The sequence below is a fragment of the Meriones unguiculatus genome, chromosome 7 (genome assembly GCF_030254825.1).
Source record: "Meriones unguiculatus strain TT.TT164.6M chromosome 7, Bangor_MerUng_6.1, whole genome shotgun sequence".
Classification (NCBI taxonomy): domain Eukaryota; kingdom Metazoa; phylum Chordata; class Mammalia; order Rodentia; family Muridae; genus Meriones; species Meriones unguiculatus.
Window position 1 is genome coordinate 92,108,128 of NC_083355.1, and position 11,291 is coordinate 92,119,418.

Below are 11,291 nucleotides of genomic sequence, written 5' to 3' on the forward strand. Positions count from 1 at the left end.
ACGGCCCGGCACATGCCAGCCATCCCTACAACCCCGAGGCGGGGTGGTGGTAAAAGGGTTACTAACCCCATTTTATAGACTAGGAACCCGATCCCAGGAGAGAGCCCCACCTGTAGCTGCTGAACAATGTTCATATTCACACTAGGAGAGTGCGTGTGTGCCCGCGGGCATCTGCCTGCGTGGACAAGGTTCTGGCAGAGAAAGAAGACAAGCTACGTGCCTCCAGAACGGTTCTCCTGTTCCATCTACTATCTGACCCGGTAGGGAGGCACTGGGCATCGCAGCTGTGGGCGGCACACAGGAAACACCCCAGGGCACCTGGCTAGGCAAAGGTCCACCACCACTTCCTCCTCCTGTCAGGCCAGGCCAGCCTATTTAGAGGTAGGAACGGACTAGCCTGGCAACGCCTCCTGAGCCAAAGCGAAGAGAAAGCGTTCTAGAGCAGCTGGGTAGGTGCTGGGGAGAGGTGGTGGTGTCTGCGTGGGCGTTTGTGCGCAGCTATGAAGCTGTGTGTACCTGTTACCCGCTGAGCATACAGATATTACCCTGTGTCTCACAGATCTGGGTCTTTGGGTATCTCTTTGTAATTGTATGATTGTGTGTGTGCATGTACGGTGGCCCTGATGATGCCTGGAAGTGTGTCCGCACATGCGTTTTGATGGAATAGTCAGTGCTTTACCTGCCAATGTGTGTCCTGTGCACCTGAATACCTGGGCACGAAGGTGTGACCATGCATATCTATGCTTTTGTGAGAGCAACTTCCTTTGCTTCTTCTTCTCCTCCTCCTCCTCCATTGTTCTTCGTCACCAGCATCCCAACAACCCTCTGTGACGAGCTTTGTGGGCTGGCTGTAAAATCCTGGCAGGGTTCGCAGTCAGAAGTTGGTGGGTGGCTGTGGGGGAGGAGATGGGCCTGGAAGGTGGCTCTGGGATCACATTCCATTCGGAGGCAGGGAGGCCAGGGCAGTCCTGGCTTGTGCCCCAGTGACCTCTGCTGTCTGTGGCCCGCTGCCCACCCACAAGGGGGCTGCCAGAGATGCTGCCTGTCTGTCTGGTAGGCCCTGAGCCTGCAGGTCCCGGAGCCAGGGGCCAGTCACCGGCCAGCTAAGCGGGGGCCGCAGAGAACATTCTGACGAGCTCCAACACGCTGGAGCTACATCCTACAGTAGACAGATTGTCTTCCTGGCTCTAGAGCGTGGTGCAGGGTCACTGTGCACGTGGACGAGGGTAAGCGGACCCAGGGACGCTGTGGACAGCTGCAAGTGTGTCTGTTCCTGGACGGCTTTGTAGATGTGGGCATAACTGTGTATCCTGCACAAGCATATGCCTTTCAAACATTTTATTTTATTTTTTTTAGAAAATATTTATTTTACAGTGTGCATACGTGTGTCGCTAGGGTGCACACGTGGGTGGGAGTGGTCAGAGGACAAGGTCTAGATGTTGGTTGTCTCCTTCCACCCTGTGGGTTCCTGAGATCACACTCAGATTGTCGGGTTTGGTGACAAGTGCCCTGATCCATTGCTCCGTGTCACCAGCCCAGGCGTGCATCCTGAATTGTCTGTGTGCTTGTCTCCGCTGAATATCTTGAGCGCTCGTGGGTTGAGCGTGTTTGCCTGCGATTGTGCTGGAGTAAGGATGTGTACATTGTGTGCATGCATTTCTTCACGCATTGTTTCATTTGACATGTTATTTTAGCCCTATTGTGCTGTGGGCCCTGTCCCAAAGGCTGGGGATTCCATGCAAGCAGCCCCTCCTCATCTCCATTCCCCAGGTGGCTGCAGATGCCAAGCACTGCTCTTCATTCCCGAGTGAACTTAAGCCCTTGGGTAATGTCTGGGTTCCCTCCAAGTGCCTCTCAATCTCTTGTCTCTAAACTTCAGACCCTCCTAAGTCCGGCTTTCTCATTCGTGAGATGAATTTGCTAAAGTGGGCAAGGTGGCAGAAACCGGGGAGACTCTAAAACCTCCATGGCTTGAGGATAGCTCATCTCCTTCAGGGCAGGAGAACTGCTATCTCTGTTCCCATGGACTGAGGCCCCATGTCTGGACTGCCACAGAGGCAAACTCAAGCCATGGCTTTCATTTTTTTTAACTCCATCCTTCCACCTGAAAAGTGGGAAAGAAGAGAGTGCTTACTCTTTGGGGTCATGGAGGACTGAAAAGGCACCATAACTCAATTTTGGATCCTTATTAGAGAAATAGAAATGTTCCAGTTAGAGACCAGAGTCTTTCAGAGTGTGTCCAAGACAAAGACAAAATAAAGAATCCATCTTCTGCAAGTTGGGGAAGAGCAAGTGGATAGAGGGATCTGCACACACTAAAGCACACTCGTGTGCATGTGACTGTTCTGTCTGTAACAACCTTCCCATCAGCCCACCTCACAGTCTTGGCCACCCACCATCACTGAGATGGTGAGTAGATCCACCCACTAAAAGGATGGATAGCACAGCCCAGATCCCCAGTTCAGCCCCTAGCTTCTTATCAAAACACTCTCTCTATGTTGTTTGAAGGGAGAACGGACATTAACTGAACACCTTCTGTGAAGCAGACCTGATGCCTTCAGCACCGTAACTCATTGAATTCTGCTCACATTCTCATGATGTCTGTTTGCATTACTCCCACCCCTTACCTTGTCGTCCTGGTGATGCTGGGGATAGTGTGTGGGAGGGGGAAGGCTCCAGTCTGCTCCTCGGAGCTAACCCTCCCAGGATGCTGGGCAAATGCGTGTCAACATTTAGGGTGAGGCAGCATGGATCCCCCAGCAAAGAGCTACAGGTCAGCCCCTGGCTGCCCCGGCACAGAGCTTCCCGTCCCAGTCCTCCTCCGAAATGCCTGTCCTAGCCCACCTCTACTTTGACATGAAGCTTTCTGATTACTTGGTAGAGTTGGCTTTTCATTCCAATACTAGGGGGATGGCAAACTGGAACCCCCGAGCTACACAATGAGACACTATCTCAAACACTTCTCTGACTTGTTTTCTCTTTTTAGGTTCTACCCTCCCCCCTCCTTTTTTTTTTTTTTTTTTTTTTTTTTGAGACAGGGTTTTTCTATGTAGCCTTGGCTGTCCTGGACTCCCTTTGTAGACCAGGCTGGCCTTAAACTCACAGAGATCCACCTGCCTCTGCCTCCCAGAATGCTGGAATTACATGCGTGTGCCACTGTGCCCAGCTCAGTTCTAGCCATCTTAATGTCACGACTCTATGAACCTTTCCCCTGCTAGGACCTCTCTTGCCCTGTGACGACAGGCCAGCTCCTGGAGATGTGTCCCCACAGCCCTGGAAGAACACCTTGTCCTTCTGCTCTTGGGCCATGCACCCTAGCCCAGAGCTTCTCCTGAGGTCTATGGCATGCATCATCCTATAGCTTCCCTCATAGATGATGCTTCCCTGGAGGTGACATCATGATGGCCCTACAAAAAGCACCTCGTCCTCCTTCTCTTGGGCTACCCAGCTCTAACCCAGAGCCCTTTTCCTATCCCAAGCACCATCCACTGGCTTCCCTCATTCAGGTTAGCACAGCACCTGGATCACCCCTCCATAGTGGCACCCAACGCCACTGTCCCGTTACATATCTGCTTTCCTCAAAAACCATAAAACACATGAGCAAATGCTGTCTCTTGTGTGTCTGTGTGTCTCTAGCACCTTGCCTGGGAGTAGAGCACACAGTAGGTGCTTAACCAAGGTGAACCAGCCCAGCCCTCCGAGGTGCCTCCTCCCCCCACAGAAGATGTCCCCAGCCTGCCAAGGCTTCACTGAGTCCTACACTGGACTCAGGATGATGTTTCACTGTGGGTAGATGTCTGTGGAGCAGGGGCAAGTGTGGGAGAGCCATCTTCCACTACTGTACTGTCCTGCCTTGGTCACCACAGACTTGCTGGCCTCTAGGGACCAAAGCTTCTGCCTTCAGCCACAGCCCAAAGCCCAGTGGGAGGTCTGGGGAGGGGCTGAATGGGAGGGGGGAGCCAGAGATGGACCCATGGGTGACCAAAGAGCTCCCAGAGTGGGAAGCAAGATGGCACCCACCACAGGGCTGGGAACAAGGAGAACCAGGCGAAGTGCCCGAGGCCTTGTCCCAGGCCTCTCGGGCGACCTGTTGTCACCAGAGGAGTGGTACCCTATATTTTGGGCACTTGGCAGCTGGGGCTGGGTTTTTCATGTTTTCTGTAATTATTTTCCTTTTGTTCTTCCTTGGTGTTTAGTGAAGCCCTTTGTGGAAATGCCAGCTGCTCTCAGCTGTGCTAAGAGTAGTGACAAACAGGGACTGTGTGCCTGGCTGGCCGTGTGCTTTCATGAGGGGACCTAGCAAAGTTAAGGACCAGCAAGGCCACGAAAAAAGCTCCGGAGGCAACTGCCAGGATCCTGTGTCCAGAGAGTCTCTGGATGTGGATTTTTTTTTCGAGACTCTTCCAGGCTCTGCCCCCGACAGTCAGCTTTATTGAAAGCTGGGGATCTGGCAGGCTGGCCCACCCTGGTTGCTTTGAAGGAAGGCATTTGGATCTGAGCCAAAGATGTGGAAAGCTCTGGAGAGACCCAGAGGCCAGGCACCTGCTGGGTTGTATCTATCCAGCAGCAGGGCGGGGGAGCGGCAGGGGACCTTCCACAGCTGGAGGCTGCTGTCGAGGAAAGTGGCTCCTGAGAGCTGATGCTCAGAGTTACCTTCTTCCCTGTAACCCCGTTCTGGCTTTCTCTGAGCTTGGGAGCCCTGCCTGTCTGCTGTGCGTGGGGCGGGAAGCCTCAGCTGGTTTCAGCTGGTGTGTCCACCTGCCTGGGACCCACCGCACGCTCATTTCCTGTGTCTGCCCTCTTTCCCTTTCTCTTCCGCTCTCTCTCATCCCCCAAGTTGGCCGTCAGCTATGCAGGAGAGAGGGGCCCAGAGACCTTTCCCCCCCGAAGAACAATCACCCCTTTCTCTGTGTTGTCAGTGATACATGAGGAGGGGAAGCGCTCTGTAACTAATCAGCTGTGATGTGGAACGGAGCCTAAGGAGAACCTGAGAGCCCAGGAGAGTTTGCTGTCCCGCCTCTGGATGACAGCTGGAGGGCTCCGCAACTCCTGATGGAGGCAACAGGTCACCTTTCTGCTCTCCCCCACCCGCTGCTGGGGGGCCTGAAAGAGGCTGGGCCGGTGATGGTTCTCCTCCACCACTCTCTGTGCTTTGCACACTCAGAATATTGAAACCTTCCTCCACCTTCCAGGGAAGAATCATTGCCTGAGTATTTCAGCAAAGAAAATGGGGGTCTTGAGAAGTGCAGGGGACCACAGCCAGCAAGCAGTACAAATGAGAGGGAAGGGCGAGCTCCAGCCAAGGGGCAAAGTGGCAGTTTTAGGCAAGGACCAAATTCCTGCTCTTTCCAAGATATACAAATTTGGATAAGCCTTTTCATATTTCTCTCTGTGTGTCTCTCACACACTCTTTCACTCCTTCACTCTCTCTTGCTCTCTCACCCTCTCTGGCTCTCTTTGTCTCTGTCTCTCTCTCTCTTGTTCTTTTGCTCTCAGGCTCTCTTAAGTTTCTCTTTCTCTCTCCCTCTCCACACCTCCCTCTCCCTCTTCTCAGAAACTGGCAGTGTGGCTTGATGAAGAAAGCAGAAGCTGCTCACAGAGCACAGTGACCTGGCACAGCATCGTAAGTTCAGCTGTCGTGACTGCTGCCGTAGGAGAGCAGAGGCCAGCTGCCTTCTTCCCGCCAAGGTCTGGCAACCCCCGGTGGGTGCTGAGCTGGCAGGGCTCTCCCCACAGATTTCAGGCTTCTGTGCTATTCCTTCACTTTCAAGGGTTGAGGGCATCCCTGTCCGTAGAGCAAGGAATTGGAAGAGTGGGGTGAAAGGGGGCACCCTGTCCACTAGCCCCCTCCTCTTTGCTGAGCAGGTAAAGGAGGCAGACACAGCCCTGGTTCCTAGACAACCAGAGTCTATTAAGGATTTTGTTTGGGACAGATATAGTGGCACACACCTGGAATCCCAGCAGTCAGGAGGTTAAAGGAGGAGAGTCATGAGTTTGAGACCATTCTAAACTACAGAATGAGATTCTGTCAAGAAAGAAAGAAAGAAAGAAAGAAAGAAAGAAAGAAAGAAAGAAAGAAAGAAAGAAAGAAAGAAAGAAAGAAAGGAAGGAAGGAAGGAAGGAAGGAAGGAAGGAAAGAAAGAAAGAAAGAAAGAAAGAAAGAAAGAAAAAAAGAAAGAAAAAAAGAAAGAAAAAAAGAAAGAAAAAAAGAAAGAAAGCGAGCCAGGTATGGTGGAACACACACCTTTAATCCCAGCACTTGGGAGGCAGAGGCAGGTGGATCTCTCTGAGTTCAAGGCCAGCCTAGTTTACAGATCAAGTTCAGGACAGCCAGGGCTACACAGAAAATCCCTCTCCGCCCCCACCAAAAAAAAAAAAAAAAAAAAAAAAAAAAAAAAAAGAAAAGAAAAGAAAAAGGAAGGAAGGAAGGAAGGAAGAAATAATTTAAGGGCTGACAAGAGGGCTCAGTGGGTAAAGAAGCTTGCTGATAAACCTGTGTTTGATCCTTGGTACTCACACAGTAGCAGGAGAGAGCTGCTTCTTGCAAGTTATCCTCAGATCTGCAAATCTCTGTCTCTCTCACACACACATACATACTAGATAAAATACATTTTTTAAAAATTGACCTCAAGAAGGCTGGAGAGATTGCTCAGTGGTTAGGTGCACTGGGTAATCTCCCAAAGGACCTGGGTTGGATTCACAGCCCACATGGCAGCTCCCAGCCATCTAACTCCAGCCCCAGGAGATCTGACACTCTCTTCCGGCCTCCTCAGGCATCGAACACATGTAGCACACGGCTATACACACAGGCAAGATGCCCATACATATAAAATAAGCAAATGAAAGGTTTTTTGATCTCAGGGAAAATGGCCTATGTGGAAAATGGTGGGCCTTGAGAGGATGGCTTAGCTGATACAGGGCCTTGCTGCCGAGCCTGACCACCTGAATTTGGTCCTAGGGACCCACATGGTGGAAGGACAGGACCAACACCTGTAAGTTGCCCTCTGACCTCTGCACCCACACACAGAGAGATGGGGATGAAAATGACTCTGAGCATCCCCAGACTGGTACTTCTGCTTACCTCTCTCCTGGGAGAGATGCCTAGCTCTGCTATAAGGGTCTCTGACAGGCAAAGGGGGGGATCAAGCCTCAGTAGGCTCCTCAGGGAGGGAGATCTAGAGAGCCCAGAGAAGTCTTCATGTGGCAAAAGGCTTCTGTGGGGTGAAAACCAGAGTCTCCATGAGCAGTTTATCCACAGAAGAGCAGGCTCTTGTTTGAAGAGCACTGGGCCACAGGCCAGTCTGAGTGGCTGCTCCAGAGGCAGCCGAGTGGGGCATCTGAACCCATGGCAGAAAACACAGAGTTTGTTGATCCTAAGAGCCCTGGGCCTTCAAGAGTCCTGAATGTCAGGTAGATCTGGGCAAGGTCACTGGTACAGCCTCAGCGACCGACTGGGACATCACTCCTCGGATTATCAGCCCTGGTCAGTTGTCTGTCCTTTAGAGATAGGGGGGATCAGAAGGTCCCTTGGACTTCTGAGCCAGTGCCCAATGCTCTGGATGCTCTGGGCTGGATCTCTTAAGATTTAGCATCCTTCACTCAGTTCCTGACAGATGGGGACGGCAGTGTAACGATGGTGAGCGAGGGGCTTCCAGTTCAGAGGCAGAAACTTAATATTGTTTAATAACACCCAGTCTCTGGGGCTTCTCATTTGGATCCTGTTTCCATCAGTGACCAGCCCCACCCGTTCCAAATGCCTCACTCTCAAGCAACTTGGTGACGTAAAAGAATGCTCTAGGGTTGGGATGTAGCTCACTCAGTAGAGTACAGGCTAGCACCACATAAACTAGGTGTGGTGCATATCTGTAGTCCCAGCACTCAGAAGGTGGAGGCAGGAGGAGCAAGTTCAAGGTTATCCTTAGCTACATAGCAAAGGTGAGGCCATCTTGGGTTATATGAGCCCGTGTCAGAAAGAAAGAAAGAAAGAAAGAAAGAAAGAAAGAAAGAAAGAAAGAAAGAAAGAAAGAAAGAAAGAAAGAAAGAGGAAGAAGGAAGGAAAAGAGGGATGAGAGGAAGAAAAGAAAGAAGGAAGGAGGGAGGGAAGAAAAGAGGAAAGGAAAGGAAGGAAGGATGCAATGTTCTAGAAACTTCCAGAAGATAGGGAAGATCCACAGGGTAGACAAAACAAAGGGAATAGAGGTTTTGCCATGGTGAAGGTACGTTCTTAGCATTCTACAAGATGAAGCAGGGGCAGAAGGTGGAGCGATCAAGAAGGGTGCGTTGGCAAGGCATGGGCTGTTTAAGGGGCACTGATGTCTGTGCAGGAGCTGGAGAGGATGCGGGGAAGTCGGGGAGGGCGAACTGTGCACGGGCGTGAGGCTGGAAGGGAAAGCGGGGCCTTGCTTTGAGGAACTTGGAGGCCCTGTTGAGAATTCACTGGTCTGTGAGCAGAGGAGTGGTGTGAGCTCACGTACCATTTGGAGAAGCATCTGGAAGCAGACGGAGAGTTTAGCCTAAAAGTAGGCTTAGTCCCAGTGTCTCTTGGGTGAAGGTTTTGTGTCTCAGCTCTTTCCAGCCAGCTGTGACCTAGTCCTAGCTGATGCCTGTTACGTCTTCTTAGGGTTCTGGCTGGGGGTGGCACTGTTAGATTTAACCTCAAATTTTGCCTGGAACTGGAGCATGCTTGTAGGTGCTATGGCCCTCATCTTAGACCATGAGTTGCAGACAAAGTAGAATCACCCCAAAACATCCTGACGTTTTCATGCCTTCTCCGCTCTACCTCCACCGGGAATTAATCTGTATTGAAAGGCAATAAACTTCAGTGTTGTTGAAGCCGATATTATGTTGGAGGTTTCCATTAAAACGTCCTGTTTTACGTTTGCTTCCCCAAGGTGGGACGGCAGACACCTTTGTTCTACATGAGTTTTACAGGAAGAAGGCTGGATTTGCCCTGGGCTTGTGCTGGGCAATGAGTCACATCACTGTCTCCCGGGAGGAATGGGGGCTGTCCCATCCTCTCCCAGCTGGAAGCAGGAACGGAGAGAGGCCACTGTTAAGGATACAGATATCAGGGCCCAGCTGAGCTGGACCAGCCCTCACTCATCTTCTCCCAGAGAGCACATGAAGGGAACTGATGGGGGCAATAGGTGCAAAGGGGAGACGGACTAGTTCCTCTTCTGCTCGGATTCCCAGGGGTAGAGGAGCCAGAAAGTCTAGCGGAGGAGCCTTTGCAGACAGACAGTGGACCTCCAGCTGGCTCCCCAGGCCCCAGACTCCTGTGAGTCAAGGAACACTTGGCTGCTGCTTCCAAGATCCTCTCTGCCTGCAGCGTCCCTCATCTCAGAGAGTGTGGCCTCGGGTCTGGAGCTTCAAGTCTGAAGCTGGGGAAGCCCTGGAACTCACTTTGGTGTAATGAGGTGTGGCCGGGAGGCCAAGATGAGTTGGAAAGCTGACATGCGTGACGCTATTCTACCGTCCAGCCTTGGGCTCATGGTCTCAGAGAGCGAATTTCCCCCAAACGATGACTCGAAGGCTGGAGATGACATCTCCCATTCCAGTCACTTCCTCATCTCTTCAGAAACCTGAGGAATTCCCTGGAATCCACATCCACTGTATACTACGTGACAGGCCCCGTGTGGGTATGTGCTCATGTGTGGGTGCATGTGTGTGTGCGGACTCATGAAAGCCTCACAGGGGCCTTAGAGGTTGGCATCAGTTCTGTTTTAGCCATGAGAAAGTACATCACAAACAAAATAAGCAACTTGCCTTGAGGTACCCGGCTAGAACTGGAAGCCTAATCAGGCGACTCCAATGACTAAGGCTTCTATGCTAGACATCACTGGCAGGCCCAGGGCCAAAGATGGTGGGGTCTGAAGTCCCGGCTGGTAGCTTCTACCAGGAGGTCCCGGCCCTGGACTGAATGGGGGAAGCTTGTACTTTCATCTCTTCTTTATTCTCTCTCTCTCTCTCTCACATACACACACATACACACACTCTCTTTTTCTTCCTTTCCTGTATGCATGGGTGTATGCATGGGTGCTGACACCCATGTACATGCACACAGAGGCTAGAAAAAGATATCTGGTATCTTCCACTATGGACCTATATCTTATTCATCACCACCACCACCACCACCACCACCACCACATCACCACCATCACCACCACCATCACCACCATCACCACCATCACCACCATCACCACCACCACCACCACCACCATCACCACCACCACCACCATCACCACCATCACCACCATCACCACCACCATCACCACCATCACCACCATCACCACCACCACCACCATCACCACCATCACCACCATCACCATCACCACCATCACCACCATCACCATCATCACCACCATCACGACCATCACCACCATCGTATGTGTTTCGTTTCTGGATCTGAGGATCTAGCTCAGGTCACCAAAGTTGTTTGGCAAGAGGTTTTTACCTGATGAGCCATCTTACCTTGTTTTTTTTTTTTTTTGGTTTTGTTTTGAGACAGGGTCTCTCAGTGGACCTTGAACTCACCATTTCTTCCAGGCCAGCTGGCCAGTGAGCTCCCAAGATCCACGAGTCTCCATCCCCAGTGCTATAGTTACAAGCATTCACACCTGTGCTTACTTTTAAGTAAATGCTGGGGATTTGAACTCAGTTCCTCTTGTTTGCACAGCATGTACTCTTGTCCACTGAACCATATTCTCCTCCTCTTCCTCTTCCTCTCTCTCTTTCTCTCTCTCTGTCTCAGGAAAGGTCTCACTGTGTTGTCCAGGATAGCCAGGAACTTGCTATATCACCCATGCTAGGCTTGAACTCACAACCCTGTCGAATGTTGAAATTATAATTGGGCACCACCATGAAATCTTAATCTGTCTTTCAGCTCTTCCAACTTGAAAAAAATTTTTAATGACATTGTACCTTTACCTCAAGTAGAAGGCCACGTGTAGAAGATAGTTAAATTATGACTAGCTGTCCCCGGTGACGGCTCCCAGCCTGACGTTCTCTCTCTTTCTGTGAAAGGAAACTTTGCAGGACTCAGTGAGGGGCCAGAGTCTGGCCCGCTAGAAGGTTAGGAAGAGGACTGGAAAGGGGGGCAGCTTTCTCAGCGGTGACTCAGTGTTATGGAGACTATGGGTTCTGCTAAACGGATCCCCTGTGCTCCCATGTCATTTATTTCCGCACGGTTGGATGAGCTGCAAAGAGAGTAGACTCTGGCTCTTAGCTCTGAAGACCAAGGACACAGCACAAGCATCTGCTTGGGTGTGTGACCCAGCACTGCAAATGCAAAC